This window comes from Caretta caretta, chromosome 4 (genome assembly GCF_965140235.1).
Source record: "Caretta caretta isolate rCarCar2 chromosome 4, rCarCar1.hap1, whole genome shotgun sequence".
In the NCBI taxonomy this organism is placed as follows: domain Eukaryota; kingdom Metazoa; phylum Chordata; order Testudines; family Cheloniidae; genus Caretta; species Caretta caretta.
The window spans coordinates 14,572,476-14,591,809 of record NC_134209.1 but is presented as its reverse complement, the minus strand read 5'-3'; the positions used below and the strand labels follow the sequence as shown (position 1 = coordinate 14,591,809).

General features: G+C 45.1%; 1 long non-coding RNA gene across 1 annotated transcript; it reads left to right on the top strand.

Annotated features, from left to right (window-relative positions):
- The first annotated feature begins 1,885 nt into the window (after positions 1-1,885).
- Positions 1,886-18,903, top strand: LOC142071733 (uncharacterized). The gene is made up of 6 exons (XR_012667923.1): positions 1,886-2,013; positions 6,760-6,871; positions 7,738-7,881; positions 15,784-15,866; positions 17,967-18,021; positions 18,196-18,903. It is a non-coding gene; the product is annotated as an uncharacterized LOC142071733 (long non-coding RNA).
- Positions 18,904-19,334: the final 431 nt, after the last annotated feature.

Here is a 19,334-nt window from a genome sequence, read left to right as displayed (position 1 = left end):
ACAGGAATGGAGTCTTAGAACTTTTAGTAAGTAATCTAGCTAGGTATGTGTTAGATTATGATTTCTTTAAATGGCTGAGAAAAAAAACCTGTGCTGAATAGAATGACTATTCCTGTCTGTGTGTCTTTTTTGTAACTTAAGGTTTTGCCTAGAGGGATTCTCTATGTTTTGAATCTAATTACCCTGTAAGGTATCTACCATCCTGATTTTATAGAGGGGATTTCTTTACTTCTATTAAAGGTCTTCTTGTAAGAAAACTGAATGATTTTTCATTGTTCTCAGATCCAAGGGTGTGGGTCTGTGGTCACCTATGCAAATTGGTGAGAATTTTTACCAAACCTTTCCCAGGAAGTGGGGTGCAAGGTTTGGGAGGATTTTGGGGGGAAAGACGTTTCCAAACTACATTTCCCAGTAAACCCAGTTAGAGTTTGGTGGTGTCAGTGGAGATACAAATTAATTTGTACCTTGAGGAAGTTTTAACCTAAGCTGGTGAAAGTAAGCTTAGGAGGTTTTCATGCAGGTCCCCACATCTGTACCCTAGAGTTCAGAGTGGGGGAGGAACCTTGACAGTGGTGAGCTAAAGAAATTAGTTCTTTTCTTTAGAAATTATCTGAATATAGTCCGTGAATTGAAAAGAAGCAGCACAGAGTAATGCATTTTGAACTTTGACACTGGCATACATCTTCAGAAGTATTTAGGCACCTAACACCCATTGAAATAAAGTGCCTAAATACCTTTGAGGATGAGGGTAACTGTTCCTGGCTTGGTTGTTGCTGTGAGTAGTTCTGAATGTTTGGAAGTCAGGGTTGGTCAATATTCCCTTACAATACACTTTTGTTTCTGATCATTATGGCCTGCCCTTGAGCCAGCAATATGCACTTACTTTGAGAGTGTGAATAGTCCCCTGGATTTCAGTGAGACCATTCATGTGCTGAAACCTAATCAGGTGCTTAAGAGCTCTGCTGGTTTGGGGCCCAAAGGACTGCTACTGCTAGCAACCTGTTTTGAATTCGTCCTCTTGGGAGTTTTTCCTAATACAATAGAATACCATTATACAATTCTATCATGTAGAATCTAAGGTTATGTCTACACTGGAGTGGGGATTGTGATTCCTAGCTCGAGCAGACATGCCCATGCTACCTACAGAGTGTAGCTGCAGCTGACCGAGTGATCCAAGGGTCCCCAAGAATGGTCTCATCTCAGGGGCTAGGCACATACTCAGGGCAGCTAACCCTTCCTGCCCCTCATGCCCCAGCAGATACACTCTATTTTTTTAGACCACTCGATCGATCAGAGCTAGTACAGGTATATCTCCTTGAGCTGGAAATTATACCTCCAGCTCCAAGTGTAACTGTACCCTAATTCTGAAGGGGAGATCTAGCAATAGATTGCATGGGGGATTATTCTATTCTGAGACTGGGGTTTCTTTAGTTTAGGGGCATGCCCCTTCGTTCTCATTTTAAAGCCATTTTATATATCTGTTTCCTGTTGCTTTAGGACAGCCATGGACAAGTCCTGTGTATTCATACACTTTAACATTTTTTAATGTTTATCAAGGTTAATTGCAAATATTATTGGCAGGGACTCAGTGTTGTCTGAGAGATGGGCTAGGAGCGAGGAGGCCTGAACTATCTCTCTCTAGCTCTGCCTCTGAGTGGCTCTCTGAACCTGGGCATTTCCCTGCAAGCTGTGACCTACATTACAGGTAGCCCACATGAGGAACTAAGGCAGAGGTGAGCAAACTACAGCCTGCGGGACTGTCCTGTCCGGCCCCTGAGCTCCTGGCCTGGGAGGCTTGCCTTTGGCCCCTCCCCCGCTGTTCCCCCTTCCCTGCAGCCTCCGCTCACTGAGCCGCCGGTGCAATGCTCCGGGCGGTGGAGCTGCGAGCTCCAGGCGCAGCGCAGCTGCAGAGCCCAGCCGGACCCGGGGCTCTGTGCTGCGCGGTGGGGTGGCTGGCTCCAGCCGGGCGGCGCAGCTGTCGCGCTGCCAGCCACCGGTGCTCCAGGCAGCGTGGTAAGGGGGCAGGTAGTGGGGGGGGGGGGTTGGATAGAGGGCAGTGGAGTTCCGGGGGGGGCGGGGTGCGTGGATGGGGGTCAGGGCGGTCAGATGGCGCGGAACAGGGGGGTTGAATGGCAGCAGGAGTCCAGGGTGGGGGGCAGTCAGGAAGGAGAGGGGGGTCGGATGGGGTGGCGGGGAAAGTTACGGGTGGGGTGTCCAGGGGTGGTCAAGGAGAAGGGGTGGTTGCATGGGGCAGGGGTCCTGGGGGGGGCAGTCAGGTTGGATGGGGAGGCGCGGGCGGGAGGTCAGGGGGTGGTTAGGGGACTGAGAATGGGGGGGTTGGATGAGGCAGGAGTCCCGGGGGGGCCATCAGGGGGCAAGAAGCAGGGGAGGGGAGTCAGATAGGGGGCGGGGGCCGGGCCATGCTTGGCTGTTAGGGGAGGCTGTGTCTCCCCAAACCGGCCCTCCATACAATTTCAGAAACCTGATGCGGCGCTCAGGCCAAAAAGTTTGCCCGCCCCTGAACTAAGTGCACATCTAAGTCCCATGCCTGTGCATAGGATGAGTGGCAATATCTCCCTCAGAGGCTGCTTTGAGATAGCTGTCTGGTTTAAGCATTACAGTCGCTTCAGTGACTTTGGTTGCTGTCTGCCTGACTTGTGGGGTTCTTGTTACTTGCCACATGGTGGTTCGGTGAGGTCATTAGCTGCTGGTTTTTTTTCATGTTATGTTAGTTCCGTAGTTTTTTAGCCTTTGTGGGTTTGTGACTCAGTAGGGCGGCTTAACAGAAAGTTCAGAAATGACACCTTGTTGTCCCTGTTTCCAGACACTCCCTTAACATTAAAAATGAGAAATTACCCATTGTCCTTATTTCACTCCCCCAACGGAATTACAGCTTTACTCCCCTTCAGATAAGCAATGTAAAATCACGTAATTAGTTACCTTTTATTAAGGCATAATGGTCATGAGTTGCATGAGGTTTACAAAGCTAAGTGTCGTTTTAGGCTCTATCTACACTGGCACTTTCATCTCTAAAACTTTTGTCACTCAGGAGGGTGAAAAAACACATCCCTGAATGACAAAAGTTTTAGCAAGGAAAAGCACTGGTTTGGACAGCGCTTTGGCGTCAGGAGATGCACTCCCGTCGGGGAAGCTACTGCCCCTCGTTGCAGGTGGTTTTACTTTGTTGCTGGGAGAGCTCTCTCCTGGCAACACACAGTGGTCACACAGTGCACCTTCCAATGCTGCCACTACAGTGACACAGCTGCGCCGTTGGAAAGTTTAGACAAAGCCTTAGTCAGGCCTATTTTTCTTGTTTAATTTCATTGTGGATTACGGCTCGGCAAACATCTCGGATGTGCAGAATGAAGTTCCTTTACACATTTACCCATGTATGTTTTTAGTAAAACAAAGAGAGCTTATTCTAAACAGCTGCCATCAATGACTAAATCAAACAAATGCATCTGATGCAGGCACTTAACAGGATGCAGAAATATACTTGCAATAATACATAAAGAGGGGAGCAGTTAAATTATGTTGGAAATTGCTTTTAGGGTCTACAAAGAGAGACATGAATATTAATGGCTTTCCAGTCGTTTGATCTGCTTTCTGTCTTCATTTGGCAATGCATAAGCAAACATACTGAGAATTATTGATTGTTTGGCAAACTCTAAATAAAAATCAACAAAAACTATGGCAAGACTGACTGCAAGCATAGTAGGACCAAGAAGAGTTAATTTAAGAAGCTGAATCGTTTACAGTAAGCTCCTTTGTGCCATGCTGTGAGATCTGCTGATGGAAAGTCCTATGCAAGAGGTAGTTAAACCTATACCAGTACTAAGAATATTTTAAAATAACAAGGCCAAAATTTTCAAGTGACTAGTGACTTTGTTTTTGAGTGCTTCCTTTTTTGGGTACCCAATTTGAAACAGCTCAAAGGGACTTGATTTTCGGGAAGCACTGAAGAATGTTTCATTAATACTTTTGGACAGTCTTGATGTAGTCTTGATGACAAAGGGCATGGTCCCCTTTGGTTATAATTAATTTCTTTTTATGTACAAAAATGTGATACAAAGACAGAATGACAAAGGGAAAAAATGAAAAATACTGCATTCATTACTGTACAGTGTTGTATTGTAATGGATTTTCCTTTCAAATCAGAGGTTTGTACAAATTGTCCTCCATCACAACAAACATTGCTGAAGAATAGTCAGCTTACTTAGGTGATCTCCAATAATTTAAAGTCTCTTGGGCAAATTCAGAGGGGACTGAGACAATGCACAGGATTCTAAGATGGCATCATTTATAAATTCTTACAGTTCCCCAGAGTGTAAACATTCCCTTAAATGCCTTTTGTGTCAGTTATACTCCCTGAGGCCTGCATCATGCTAGAGTTTGCCTTACTAAATATGTTTGTGCTACCGCAGCGCTACGGTAGCACAGATGCTTTCTGCACAGGTGGAAGGGGTTTTCCGATCAGTGTAGTTACTCCACCTCTCCAAAAGACAGGAGCTAGGTTGAGGGAAATATTCCTCTATTGATTCAGCTGTGTTTACATCAGGGGTTAGGTCAACCTAACAACGTTGCACACAGCGTGACATTTTTCACAGCCCTGAGTGATGTAGCTAAGTTTAGCTAATTTTTACATGTAGACCAGGCCTAAGTCTGAGCAAGTCTAAGATCCACTGAAGTCAGTGGAGAAATTCGGTTCTGTGATAGTGCTGATCATGGCCGCTATCTGTGGCCACAGTTCAACAAAGTACTTTAAGTATATGGATGAATTTAAATGCATGAGTAGTTTCATTCACATCAGTGTGACTACTCCTCTTCTTAAAGTAACACATTCGTCCGGTTGGGAGCAGGGCCTAGAATGTGACTCTCTTACATCTGAGGGGAGTGCCCTAACCACTGGGCTATGGAGCCATTCCCTCTGGCCCAATGAATAGTTCATACAGAGTGGAACACGTTCAACCGGAGAGATTGAGACCCACCCAGAATACCCTCCTGGTTAGGACACTCATGTGGAGACTTGAACCCAGGTCGCCCACTCTGAATCTGTCAGTGCATGGATTTGAACCCACACTGGATTTGGGGGAAGCCTAAGTGCTCTAATCATGGGAGTATAGGTAGGGTGACCATATTTCCCAAAGGGAAAAGGAGACACTGCATGGGGTGAGCCCAAGCCCTCCCCTCCCTCACCCTCCCATGTGCAGGGCTGGCCCTAGCCACTTACCCGAGTCTCCCTCCCCATGCAGGGCTGGCCTGTGCTGCTTGCCCAAGCCTTGCCACGCCATCCCCCCTGCGTGGGGCTGGCATTGCCTCTTGCCCCCCACCTCCAAATTACTCCACACCCTCCCCCCCAAAAGTGAGCATTTGTCCCATTTGCTTTTGCCAACTTGATCAGCTGGCAAAAGCAAACGGGACAAACGGCAAAAGATGTTGGGACAGGGCTTAAAAAAGGGACTGTCCCGGCCACAGCAGGATGTGCGCTTACCTCGCTATAGGGACACAACTGCCGCCTCCTGGCTGACCAGGCTTAGGCGCCTAACTCCAGGATAGGGTTGACAGCTGTGAATCCTGAGCTGAGGGATGGGTCTCCCTTTAGCCTGGGGTTAGGTGCATAAGTCCTTTTCAGAGGCAGGGGGCAGGCCACACCACTCTCCTCAGGATATTCTAGTGCAGAGGTAGGCAAACGACAGCCTGCGGGCCACATCCGGCCCGCGGGACCGTCCTGCCCGGCCCTGGAACTCCCCGCCGGGGAGGCTAGCCCCCGGCCCCTCCCCTGTTGCCCCCCTTCCCCGCAGCTATGCCACCATGCTGGCAGCACTCTGGGCAGCATGGCTGCGCACTCCTGCAGGGCAGCGTGTCTGGCTCTGGTCGGGCGGCGCACCTGCCAGACATGCTGCTCTTAGCGGCATGGTAAGGGGGCAGGGGCCGGGGGGCAGTCAGGGGACAGGGAGCAGGGGGTGGTTAGATAGGTGTGGGAATCCCAGGGGGCCTATCAGGGGGAGGTTGGATGGGGCGGAGGTTCAGGGGAGGGGGAGAGAGGGGGTGGTCAGGAGACAGGGAACAGGGGGGATGGGGGGGGGTTGGATAGGCATGGAGTTCCGGGGGGCCTGTCGGGGGTGGGGGTATGGATAGGGGTCAGGGCAGTCAGGGGACAGGGAGCAGAGGGGTTTGGATAGAGGCAGGGTGTCCCGGGAGGGGGTGGTCAGGGGACAAGGAGCAGGGGACGTTGGATGGGTGGGAGGTTCTGAGGGGGGGGTCAGGGGGAGGGAAGTGGGAGGGGGTGGATGGGGCGGGGCCAGGCTGTCTGGGGGGGGCACAGTCTTTCCTACCCAGCCCTCCATACAGTTGCGCAACCCCAATGTGGCCCTCGGGCCAAAAAGTTGTGCACCCCTGTTCTAGTGGCTAGCTTAGGTAACTCCCCACTCAGCCTGCTGGCTCTTGTGAATCCCATTTTTAGGCACCTAATTCTCCCCACACATTGTGTAGTGTGCCTTGGTGCCAATGGAGTCCATGAGGCAGTTAGGCACCCAGACACATCCCGGCAATGCCTAAATTTAAGTCCCTTTCATGGATCTAGCTCTCAAAGTGAAAAAGGTCCAAATTCAGAGGTGATGTGTATGGTAGCATAAGCTACCTGTTGGTCAACAAAGACCCAACAGAAGGCCTACATGTGTTAGGTGGTGGTGTGTTGAGAATCCCTGAGGTAATGGACACTTGAATGTAACGGAGCTTTCCTTCCTTCTGCATCCTAAGACTGATTTGTTTCTGGCTGCTGCTGTACATTGAGCAGAGGTGTTCAGTGAGCTGTCCATGGTGATGTCCAAGTCTTCTTCCTGAGCTCACAGTTCATATAGAACCAAGTCAGGTATCTAAGTAGTTCAATTTTTTCCTCCCCATGTGCTTTACTTAACATTTGTCAACCATTAACTTAATTTGCCAATGTATTACCCATTCCCCTATCACAATTAGGTCCCTCAGAAGCTCCTCATGCTCTTATCTGGACTCAACTAACCTAAATACTTTCTCACCTACAAATGTACCATCTCATTGTTTGTACCTTTCCCGGTTCTCTAATGAATATATTCAACATGTGTCTGAGTAAAGAAGCTTGAAGCTACTTGTTATTAACCTTTTGCCATGAGTAAAATTGGCCACTTATTCTTACTCATTATTTGCTGCCTGTTCGCCAGTTTCTGCACTGAGCCTCACACTCCATGACTACTTATGTGAAATACTCCCTATGTTCCTAAAGTTTGCAAATCCAAATCAACAAAGACACCAAAGTTGTAGGTATATCTTTTGGCTCCTGCAAAATCCAAAAGAACATAGCTACAGTTTTGTTGAAACCAAAACAGTCTTCCCATATCTCCTTAAGTATCTGGGAAAGTATTGCCACTCACATCAATCACTGTCATTATTCTGTCAAGGGGGTTACCAACTCTCTCTGCATGTTGCCACTTACCATTTTCCATATGAACAATATTTTCACTTTCAGTATGATTCATGTTAACCCGCCTCACCCCCCATTTTTCTTGCAGACATATGAGTTATTCTTCCTAAAACCAGAGTCCTGGATGATTATCACACACAAACACATAACCTAGGTATTGCTTAAATAGCACAACACTCTGCAGTACATGTTTTTCCCATGCAGACCCAGCTTCTGTCAACACAGAAAAAAATATTTCAATTGTTATTGGCCTAAGCTTGACTTTTGCTCTTTTTTTTCAGGCTCCAGACTCATCCTTGCAAGCCTAAGGCCTAATCAATACTGTTCTAACTGCTCCATTAATCCTCTCCTGCTGCCTTTCTCTCTCATCTTTCCAGGAGGCTGCTGACTGTTGTTACCTCAGAGCAGATCATTGATTTTTCTAGGTAATAACTGCAGAAGCTTATCAGTGATATTTTCCTCCCTTCCCCTGTGCCACAGGTCCCTATCAGGGTCTGACAGATCAGAGCTCCTTTCTTATTATCCCAAACTGATGACTGTATATAGTGCAGCCTAATGCAGCAAGCAGCAGTCAGTACAACCTCCAAACAGGGCTAATTGGCTTGAACCTAGACCTTTACACCTCAGACACTGCAAGGAGGCAAGATGGTTTGAATGTTGCAATCTGGAGGGGAAGACTCTTAAATAACTGTCTCATGCATAAAGCGCCTGATTAAGAGTGACTGTGGATAAATTAAATTTGGACAGTGAGAGTTTTCTGAGTTATGGTTCTTAATTCAGGTTCTCATTTTATTCAGTCCAATTTGTAAACCTACAACATGGAAACCTTTGGTACAAGAAGGTGTGACCTGCAAACCTTGAGCTCAATTCTGCCCTTGGAAGCATTCGCAGTACTTCAACGACAGCTTATGCACACATCTGAGAACTTCATGTACCTTACTAATGGGAAATAAAATAAGCATTTCCTAGGCAAGGATGTTAATGCCATTGAACCAGTGGCATGTTTCATTATATTTGTCCTTGTTAGTTGCTATGGCAGAAATAGTGATCAGTTTGGCATAGATTCTCAAAGGTTTCTAGCCACCTAATTCCTATGGGGTTCAATGGGAGTTAGGTCCCTAAATACCTTTCAGGATCTGGGTCTTTGTCTTCAAGTATGGTCCCGAACCAAGGCCCGAAGAAGTCAATGGAAAAACTCCCATTGGCCTCTATGAGCTTTGGATCAGGCCCTGTCTTACTCTGAAACGTTATAAGCCTTAAACAAACCAACCAAAAATACATTCAAACTTGTAAGAGATTACCAAAGGAGTGAGACATCTCACTGAATGATATTTTATTACAATACTGGTCTCTTCCTAACAGCTGAACAGTGATACAATTACCAGTGAGAAAGGACTTCATTCTATATGCTCCATTCGGTTTATTAGAATAGTACATTTAAGATTTGGCTTGATACAGTGTTTAAATATGTCCCAAGGCAGAAAAGAATAATTACTGCTTATTGTTTGCTAGTCAATAGGGCTAAAAAAAACACATTGGTGGGAGAATTCCTGAATTCTTTCTCAGTCACGTCAACGATGAGATCCTCCTTCATAGGCGCATAATACTCTGTTGGTCTGGTTAAAGTCAGGATTGTTCCTTATTATCTGGCATTTGAAACTAGCTGCCCAGAAGGTGCACCATGAACACATAATAGTAAGGGCAGGACTCAGACAACGGCATTCCTGCTACAAGGGGCAGAAACCTTAAATTATTCTCCAGTGCAAAGCTAAGTATCACTGGCATCTCTTCTTCAGATACCCATTGTTAAGATAGCTATGCATTCTGATGGGGACAAAAAACAAAATGAAGCCTGTTCAGCCATTTGCTTTGCTGCTTTCTCCTCCAGAAAGGAAATATGGCAACTGTGATGGGGCAAGGCCAGGTGGCTATAGAAAAGTAGTGGGAGATAGATATATTAGCTCCAGGCTAAACAAATCCCTAGTACCAGGATAAGTTAAATGGCAGCTGCTCCAGGTCAGTTAAGACACCTGGGGCCAATTAAGAACTTTCCAGAAGGCAGGGAGAAAGCTAGGTTGATTGGGACACCTGAAGCCAATCAGGGGCTGGCTGAAACTAGTTAAAAGCCTCCCAGTTAGTCAGGTGGGTGTGGATGTCAGGAGCAGTGGGAGGAAGTTGCGCTGTTGGAGAGGCTGAGTAGCACACACCATATCAGGCACAAGGAAGGAGGCCCTGAGGTAAGGGTAAAGTGGAGCTTGAGGAAGTGGGGGGCTGCTGTGGGGAAGTAGCCCAGGGAATTGTACGTGTCATGTTTCTAAAAGGTCAGCTACCATAGCTGATACTATTAGGGTCCCTGGGCTGGAGCCCAGAGTAGAGGGTGAGCCTGGGCTCCCCCCTTTGCCTTCCCCCTGATTAATCACTGAGACTGGGAGACAACAGAGACTGTGCAAGGGAGGATAGCTTCTCCTCACCTCCCTTGCTGGCTTATGATGAAAATGGCTCAGTAGACTGTGACCCTTGTCTCTAGAGAGAGAAGGGTTACGTGGAGGGTCACAGTGAGCCTCTGAGGCTAGCAAAATCCTCCAGGAAACGTGGGACCCACGGAGACAAGGACAGAGCTTTGTCACCCGACATAAAATGCAGGAGGAAAAATGTAGCATCCTCATCTGTGTAATTAAGTGTGCTTCGTGCCAAACTATGAAATCTAGTGACCTGCTTCCCTGAGGAGACACTTTGGTGTTTGTTTGTGGCAGGAGTCACTCAGGATTTCAGTGCTCTTTGAAAACTATTGGTAAACCCAAGTTTATAAGTGCAGTTCCTTTCTACTTTCCTTTCAACAGTAAGGCCCAGTTTGAAAGAGGGAAGATAGTTCACGGCCCATTAACTGTAACAAATGGGTCGCCTCACTCGGACCAGTATTCCTCATGAATGTGAGTCACCAGAGGGAAACAGCAACCTGAAGAAGAGGTGCCAGGTTCTCAGGGTGGAGGTTGGCTTAGCAGATAGGGCATCTAAATGACATTCAGAGCACCAAGGTTCTATTCACTCCTCTACTACAAACTTCCTGTATCTGTGGACTACGTCTGAATCTGTTAGATCAGTGTGTGGCATATGTGAAAGAGGCTGAAATCACATAGGCATGTTGAGAACAGTAGCAGATTCACTGTTTACCTCTCTCCACAATCATCATTCTGCCCCTTTACTCACATAAAGTGTGTGTGTGTGAGAGAGAGAGAGCATACACATACACGTCTCTTTATATCCAGAGAGTGTTTGCTTGAGGTACAGGATATTCTGGGAATTTTGAAATTCTTCAAATATCTTGGGATGTAGATGTATGTCTCTTTTGTCATGTGTGGATCAGATAGCAAATGCTAACTCACGAAAGCTTATGCTCAAATAAATTTGTTAGTCTCTAAGGTGTCACAAGTCCTCCTTTTCTTTTTGCAAATACAGACTAACACGACTGCTACTCTGAAAGCTAACTCTACAGGTTTTCCTCATGAACTACAGGAGGGTTGTTTTTTGTTTGTTTGTTTTGGACCCCCCTGTATCTTTACAGGGAAATCCTCATTGGCTGGGCTGCTCATCTCTGTTTCCCCTCTGAATGGGAAGGGTAGTGTTACTATACATGCTGATGGACATGTGCAACAGGCAGAGTTCTGCTTCCTGCCTCCCAACTGGAGCACTGCTGATCTCCCCATCGGCTGGGGAGCAGCTCCCCAACATACCTGATGTGACTGCTGATTTCCCCCAGTGAAGGCTCCAAATCCTTCCTCCTCCATGTGCCCCAATGATCCCATCTCTTTTCATGTGTTGGTGCCTTCCAAACCACCCTACTGTACCTTTCCTGGATAGGACCCAGGAGCATTTCCATCATATGGCCATACAATACCTGGCCCTTACATTGTAAGGGTGTAGCTGGCCCTGGGTTGGCATGGATGCATCTGGCACTTCTCACTCTATCTGCAGATGCTAGCTCTTTCTTTGGACTGTGTGTGGGTGTGTGTGTGTGTATGGCCGGTTACTCCTTCAAGCCAGGGGTGATCCCCTTGGGGACTTCTGTGGTAATGAGGAATTCAGGACCTGTGAATCAGGTATGGGTGCTTGGAGCCAGCAGCACTTCAAGAGGGATGGAGAGCTTGGGCAAATGAGGGTGTGGGGGCCCACGTGGCAAAGTGCATGGGTCAGCCTGTAAGAGTGCGTGGGACAGATGGGATAGGGTCAGCATCTAGGGATGGGGTATGTGAGTGTGGGACATGTGGAGAGAGCAGGTGGGGGTGATAGGGAAGGGCAGCCAATCAGATGGGTTTCCCAATAGACATGAGGTTTTCCTTAATAATCTATAGGGGAAACCTGGTAGTGTTGGCAGGTTTGGGACCAGATCTGTGGGCGCATGGAATGGATGGATGTAGAGCAGGGAGGATGGGTGTGCCAAGCGACGGGTGAGATATACTCAGAACGGAGATGTGTGTGCACACAGAATGAAAGGGTGGTGGACATAGAGTTGTCTGAGGTGGGCATGCATGTGACTATTTAAACAGTGTGTGTAAAGACTGGGGGTGTGTGAAAATGAATGTGAAATGAACAAGACAAAAGTGCAACTGCTAGGCACGTTTATGCACATTTACCAAAATTTATGCAAATTAGAATCTGCTGGGGCTTTAGCTGTAAATATTGTTAGGATGGAGAACATCAAATAGTGACTGTAAGTAGTGTACCAGCAAAAATACTCATAACTCAGTGTACTGACAATGAGCTCTAGGAACAAGTATCAAGAGATAGTAAAATTCATTCATTTATTTATGTCCACTAGTAACTGCCAATGCTCAGTGTGTGTGGTTCTGCGATGCAATATATTTTTCCTGTTCTTAGAATCTGTTACTGTTGCCAGGAAGAATAGTACTAGCAGTAAGGGAACGGCTGGGACTGGCGAGAGTACTAGTGACAATATTGTTTGAGATTGTAACAGTAGAAAGAGGTTATTTCTTCTTTACTATGTAATGGAATAAATTTCTCTTACAGTCTCATAAACCTTCTTACCACCACTAACAATAATAGTATTTCAGCAAACATCAGTGCAGTATGGTGTGTGATTAGGGTCGGGTAGGACATGGTTTTCTTGTCCCAGGAGAATTTTCAAGATTTAAAAATGTTTCCCATCCCAACTCAGGACAAAAAATGAAATTTTGAAAATTTGTGTGAACTGACAAAAGTGGGGGGAAACGCTGTTTTGGGATCAATCAAAACCTTTCGTTTTGATAATTTTGAAATGTTTCACTCCAATTTTACCCTTTTTTTCATCTTTAACCTTTTGTAAATTGTGCATTAAGTTAAATTGTGAAACCAAAAGTCATTTTGAAATGAAAAACCAAAATGTTCCATTTCAGAAATATCAAAATGAGATATTTCAACAATTTGGAAACTTTTAAAAACTTTTTTGAGTGAGAAAAGTCATCAAAACAACAAAGTTGGAAAATTCACCACTTTCTCCCTAAAGTTTCAGTTTTGATTCATCAGTATTTTTCAGCAAAAAATGTTTTTGTTGAAAAATTCCCAAACAGCTGTATCGATGATACAAGGACTATTCCCACTCTAGTCTCCCTTGAAAAGTTTTGTTTTCTACAGAAAGCTTTTGAATATCAACTTCCAAATATGCATTGATTCAGCACTGTGGTATTCTGGTGACTTGCAGTGAACTCTGTCATTTCCCCCCCTCTCCTCTCTATTACTTTGTGAAGGGCTTGTTGCTTAGAATCATAGAATCATAGAATATAAGGGTTGGAAGGGACCCCAGAAGGTCATCTAGTCCAACCCCCTGCTCAAAGCAGGACCAATTCCCAGTTAAATCATCCCAGCCAGGGCTTTGTCAAGCCTGACCTTAAAAACCTTTAAGGAAGGAGATTCTACCACCTCCCTAGGTAACACATTCCAGTGTTTCACCACCCTCTTAGTGAAAAAGTTTTTCCTAATATCCAATCTAAACCTCCCCCACTGCAACTTGAGACCATTACTCCTCGTTCTGTCATCTGCTACCATTGAGAACAGTCTAGAGCCATCCTCTTTGGAACCCCCTTTCAGGTAGTTGAAAGCAGCTATCAAATCCCCCCTCATTCTTCTCTTCTGCAGGCTAAACAATCCCAGCTCCCTCAGCCTCTCCTCATAAGTCATGTGTTCCAGACCCCTAATCATTTTTGTTGCCCTTCGCTGGACTCTCTCCAATTTATATACATCCTTCTTGTAGTGTGGGGCCCAAAACTGGACACAGTACTACAGATGAGGCCTCACCAATGTTGAATAGAGGGGAACGATCACGTCCCTCGATCTGCTCGCTATGCCCCTACTTATACATCCCAAAATGCCATTGGCCTTCTTGGCAACAAGGGCACACTGCTGACTCATATCCAGCTTCTCGTCCACTGTCACCCCTAGGTCCTTTTCCGCAGAACTGCTGCCTAGCCATTCGGTCCCTAGTCTGTAGCGGTGCATTGGGTTCTTCCGTCCTAAGTGCAGGACCCTGCACTTATCCTTATTGAACCTCATCAGATTTCTTTTGGCCCAATCCTCCAATTTGTCTAGGTCCTTCTGTATCCTATCCCTCCCCTCCAGCGTATCTACCACTCCTCCCAGTTTAGTATCATCCGCAAATTTGCTGAGAGTGCAATCCACACCATCCTCCAGATCATTTATGAAGATATTGAACAAAACCGGCCCCAGGACCGACCCTTGGGGCACTCCACTTGATACCGGCTGCCAACTAGACATGGAGCCATTGATAACTACCCGTTGAGCCCGACAATCTAGCCAGCTTTCTACCCACCTTATAGTGCATTCTTCCAGCCCATACTTCCTTAACTTGCTGACAAGAATACTGTGGAAGACCGTGTCAAAAGCTTTGCTAAAGTCAAGAAACAATACATCCACTGCTTTCCCTTCATCCACAGAACCAGTAATCTCATCATAAAAGGCTTCTTGGAAAATGATGCCATTTGTAGATCAATTTCTCCCTGATTGGTGTGGAGGAATTGTTTTGCTGGTTGAAGTGAGTGCACGTGAGGAAATAATACTTCAGAAAAAAGTCTGATTATACTCATGTGGTTATATGTGTCGCCTCTTCAAACAGACATCCCAGGATGACAAGTGCTCTTGCAGGGCTGTAATTATGGAACCTCGGTGCACTCTTTACATACTTCTTTATGCTTGAATAGAAAGTAGTGAATGGAGAAAATCAGGCAGCTTTTCTTCTGCCCTAGTTACAAACTCTGGGTCAAATCCTCAGTCAGTTAGAAGTCATCAGCAGCACAGAAGGGGCATATTCATCTCTTAATGCAACCGATGGCAATTTCCCTGTCGCGCAGCCACCCTGAGCCTGTACCCCAACTAGCACGGCAGGCATTTTGTAGTGTCTGTCTCTCCCTCTGCATGCTCAACATTCTTTGCCAATCCTGACTGGTGGGAGGAAGGGTTGTTCAATGGTTAGTGCACTAGCCTGGGACTCCAGAGATCTGGGGTTAGTTCTTTAAAGGCTTCTTGTCTGAGCGTGGGACAGATTTTTAAAATCAGTGGGCATTAGGCACCTAAATACTTTTAAAAATGTGGACCATAATCACTCTGTACCTCAGTTTCCCGATCTATACAATGGGAATAACAACACTTCCCTACTGCACATGAATGTTGTGAGGAGAAATACATTAAGGACAGTGTGGTGCTAAGATACGCTGGTGAGTGGGACAGCTAATACCATAGATACACTCTATCTACAAATATAACACACTAGAGGGGCCCAGAGTTTGCTCTAACTTGAAGCAGGAGCTTATCTGGCCCCAACGCCCCTTACAGTTTGTGGATAGAAAGTGTTGCATGGCCATCTATGGTCCCCTCCCCCTCTTCCAGTGCCATATATGTGCAATGTCTTATGAGGTACACAGCCTGCATAATAGTGGGCACTCTTCATCTGGCTGCATAGGACAAAGGCAGAGCTAGTTTAAAAAGAAAAGCAGCATCTCTGATGGCAGCAAGCATCACATTATCTCCTGAAATGAGACCAAAATCCCAGGTATTAAGGTGGCACACTAAGCAATTCCACAAGTAGAAAGAGCTTTGAGTGTGTCATTAATCACTGTTTTGCCCTAACCATTCTCAGGATGCCTTTCTCCCAATGATCCCTGCAACTGCAGTTAAAATTGGTCGGTATAGCAGCAAGTGCTGATCTGCTTCAAGCGAAGATCACATTTTGAGCGTTTTCAACCTTTTTTAGCATACTAAGGCAAGGACAGATTGGACTGTATTCTTTAAGGTGTGATATCTCACTTTCCCTTCATTTGCAGTGTTGTCCTGACCTTCGGACCCTCTTTCAAGACTTAGACTGAATGCTGGATTCTTTACTGAAGCCCATCAGAAGCACTTTCCGGTATATGGCAACTTGGGTAGAATGAAATATCGGCTCACTCACACTTAATACAAAGTGAAAGGGTTGTACACTGGGAACTGCCTTGGTGTCTGCTTGTTATGGTGCTCAGTAGCTTTAATGCTTATAGATAGTGGAGCCTGACAGCACATGCTTGAGTTAAGCTTAGTACAGGCAGGTATTGTGAAAAATGTAAGAACATAGGAACTGCTAGATTGGGTCAGCCCCACTGTCCTTCCACTCCAGCCTCCTGTCTCTTTCAGGTGCCAGCACCAGATGCTTCCGGGGAAGGTGTAAAATCCCTCTGGTGTGGGATAATCTGTCCTACTCCCTACATTAGGTCTCATCCTACTTTCTAACAGTCATGCTGACTTAATCCCTGAAGCATGAGTTTAATATCCATACCCAAATTGTTAGCAATCCTTAGACTACTCACTGTTACATACATTTATATTGTCTCCTCTAATTCATCTCCCTTCTAAATTAAACCCGTTCTTTTCAATCTCTATTCATAGTTTTGCCACACCTTAATTATTCTCCTCACACAAGAATACATCTTTGTTAATGCACACCAGCTGCAAGTTATAACACATTTGCTAAGGCAGCCTTTAGGCATCTCAAGACCAGAGACTGTAGATCATGCTATAATGGTGGGATGATTTTTTTTTTTAGACAAATAGATATTTGGGTGGGATTTCTGTACTAAAATGACTGCAATGGGTTGGTTTGGGTGGGTAGCTGGTGATGAAGTATGGAGACTTTCATGTCTGAGCCACCACTATGAATTTTGTCAGCAGTGGTCAAAATGTAACATGCTATGTGCTGTGCTTTACATCACCCAATTAAAATGAATGCATGTGCTTGTGAGAGACACAGCCATTTGGGACTGAATCAGGTGTAACGTTTAAGAGGTGAAAGGTTAGCCTGCAAACCCACTCTGCAACTTGGCTCCTCCTTCCTGTTTCTCTCTACTCCCTCCTTAGCTGAGTTGGGGGAGCTAGTCATTTTCAGTACTTTGGCCAAGAAAGGATTGGCTAAGCCAAGGAACAAGAAAACAGACGTAGTATTTGTGCTGTAACTAAAACTAATGTAAGAATCAACTTGAGGAATGTTGGTGGCTTGCTGGCAGTACAGGACGCACCATTGTGGAGCAGGATGCACCACTGACTACAGAAGAAACCTGAAGCAACGTGAGGAGCGATAGCCCCATGGAGAACAATAAGAGCTGTTGGGTGGTGAGGACTTTTTGAAACATGGCCAACTTGTTTTGGTGCATAAATACAAGCTGATATCTTCTCAAAATCTTCTATCCTCCTGCCTGTGCTGCCGTGAATCAAGGGGCAGAGTGATGCCAATATTTGTGTTTGGGGGCAATCTCACTGAGCCACAGTTACACACAAGAGCCTGTACAAACTTCTGAAAAACTACTCATTTGGGATCAATGCTAGAGACCAGGTGGAAGAATCTGCCAAAGGTCTGAATTTGTTGCATGTCTTTTTCAAACCAATAGTCCTCACATTGCTTTTCAGATTTTCAAACATGTCTCCCCAGGGCTATGAAACAACATTTTAAATATACTAAACTATGAGGATAAGCAGATGAGTTAGAGAGAACAGCTTCAAACTGCTGATACAGAATGAAATGGTGCAAACAAGTTGAGACAACGTGAAAAGCTTGAGTAAAAATAAAGCTTTTTAGCTTTGACTGAAGTGTTTGAACAGGTCTGTTGGACCAGATGTTTAAACAAACTCTGCTAAAGATCCATTGCATAGAATCTGAATGTGTCTGCTGTGGTATTTTAAACTTGAAGCATGTAAACATACATGAGACAAAAGTGTTAGAAGGGGCATGAATATTTTAGCTCTAAGCTCTGCAATTTAAAAGTATTTTCATTTTAAAAGTATGCATTTCACAAAGTGATTCTGCTCTCTTCAACAAATAGCACTTTGCACTTGTAGAGAACCTTCCAGTTTAGGGTCACAAAAAGACCTTGCAAATTAAGTATCATCATCTGGTAGATGGGAAGTTCAGTACCTTGTCCAAGGTCACACTGAATCCAGAGCAAGTGACCGGCCAACTCTGAGTTTTCTGATCTTTCTGCAGGTCTACAGGGAAAATACCGCATCTCTGGGGAAATCCTTCTGTGATTCTAACTGGGGTATGTAACCTATCATTTAAATAAGCTTCTATACCAGATGACTGGAGAGTAGATAATGTGATGCCTTTTTTTAAAAAAAGGATCCAGAGGTGATCCTGGCAATTTTGTCCAGTAAACCTAACTTCAGTACTGGGCAAACAGTACTGATAATTCTGTTCTTTACTATCATTTCAGACACATGGATGGACATGATTTGTTGGGGAAGAGAGTCATAGTTTTTGTAACTGGAAATCATGCCTCACCAATCTACTAGAATTCTCTGAGGAGGTTAACAAGCATGTGGATAAGGGTGGTGATCCAGTGGATATAATGTACTTAGATTTTCAGAAAGTCTTTGAGAAGGTCCCACATCAAAGGCCCTTAAGCAAAGTAAGCTGTCATGAGATAAGAGGGAAGATCCTCTCATGGATCAGTAACTGGTTAAAAGGTAGGAAACAAAGGGTTGGAATAAATGCTCAGTTTTCAGAATAGAGAGGTGTCATAATATAAAGGGAAGGGTAAACCCATTTAAAATCCCTCCTGGCCAGAGGAAAAATCCTCTCACCTGTAAAGGGTTAAGAAACTAGGATAACCTCACTGGCACCTAACCAAAATGACCAATGAGAAGACAAGATACATTCAAAGCTGGAGGGAGGGAAAAACAAAGTCTCTCTGTGTGATGCTTTTGCCGGGGACAGAACAGGAATGGAGTCTTAGAACTTAGAAAGTAATCTAGCTAGATATGCGATAGATTATGATTTCTTTAAATGGCTGAGAAATTAAGCTGTGCTGATTAGAATGGATATACTTGTCTGTGTCTTTTTGTAACTTAACGTTTGCCTAGAGGGATTCTCTGTGTTTTGAATCTAATTACCCTATAAGGTATTTACCATCCTGATTTTACAGAGGTGATTCTTTTTATTGTTAGTTCTTTTTACTGTTTCTTCTATTAAAATTCATCTTTTCAAGAACTGAATGCTTTTTTCATTGTTCTTAAGATCCAAGGGTTTAGGTCTGTGATCACCAATGCAAATTGGTGAGGATTTTTACCAAATGTTCCCCAGGAAGTGGGGTGCAAGGGTTGGGAGGATTTGGGGGGGAAAGATGTTTCCAAACGACACTTTCCTAATAAAAATAAACCCAGATAAATGTTTGGTGGTGGCAGTGGAAGTCCAAGGGTAAAATAGTTTGTACCTTGGGGAAGTTTTAACTGGTAAAAGTAAGCTTAGGAGGTTTACATGCAAGTCCCCACATCTGTACCCTCGATTTCAGAGTGGGGATGGAACCTTGACATGGTGGCAGAGCAGTGGGATTAACTTGAAATCATTTTGAGA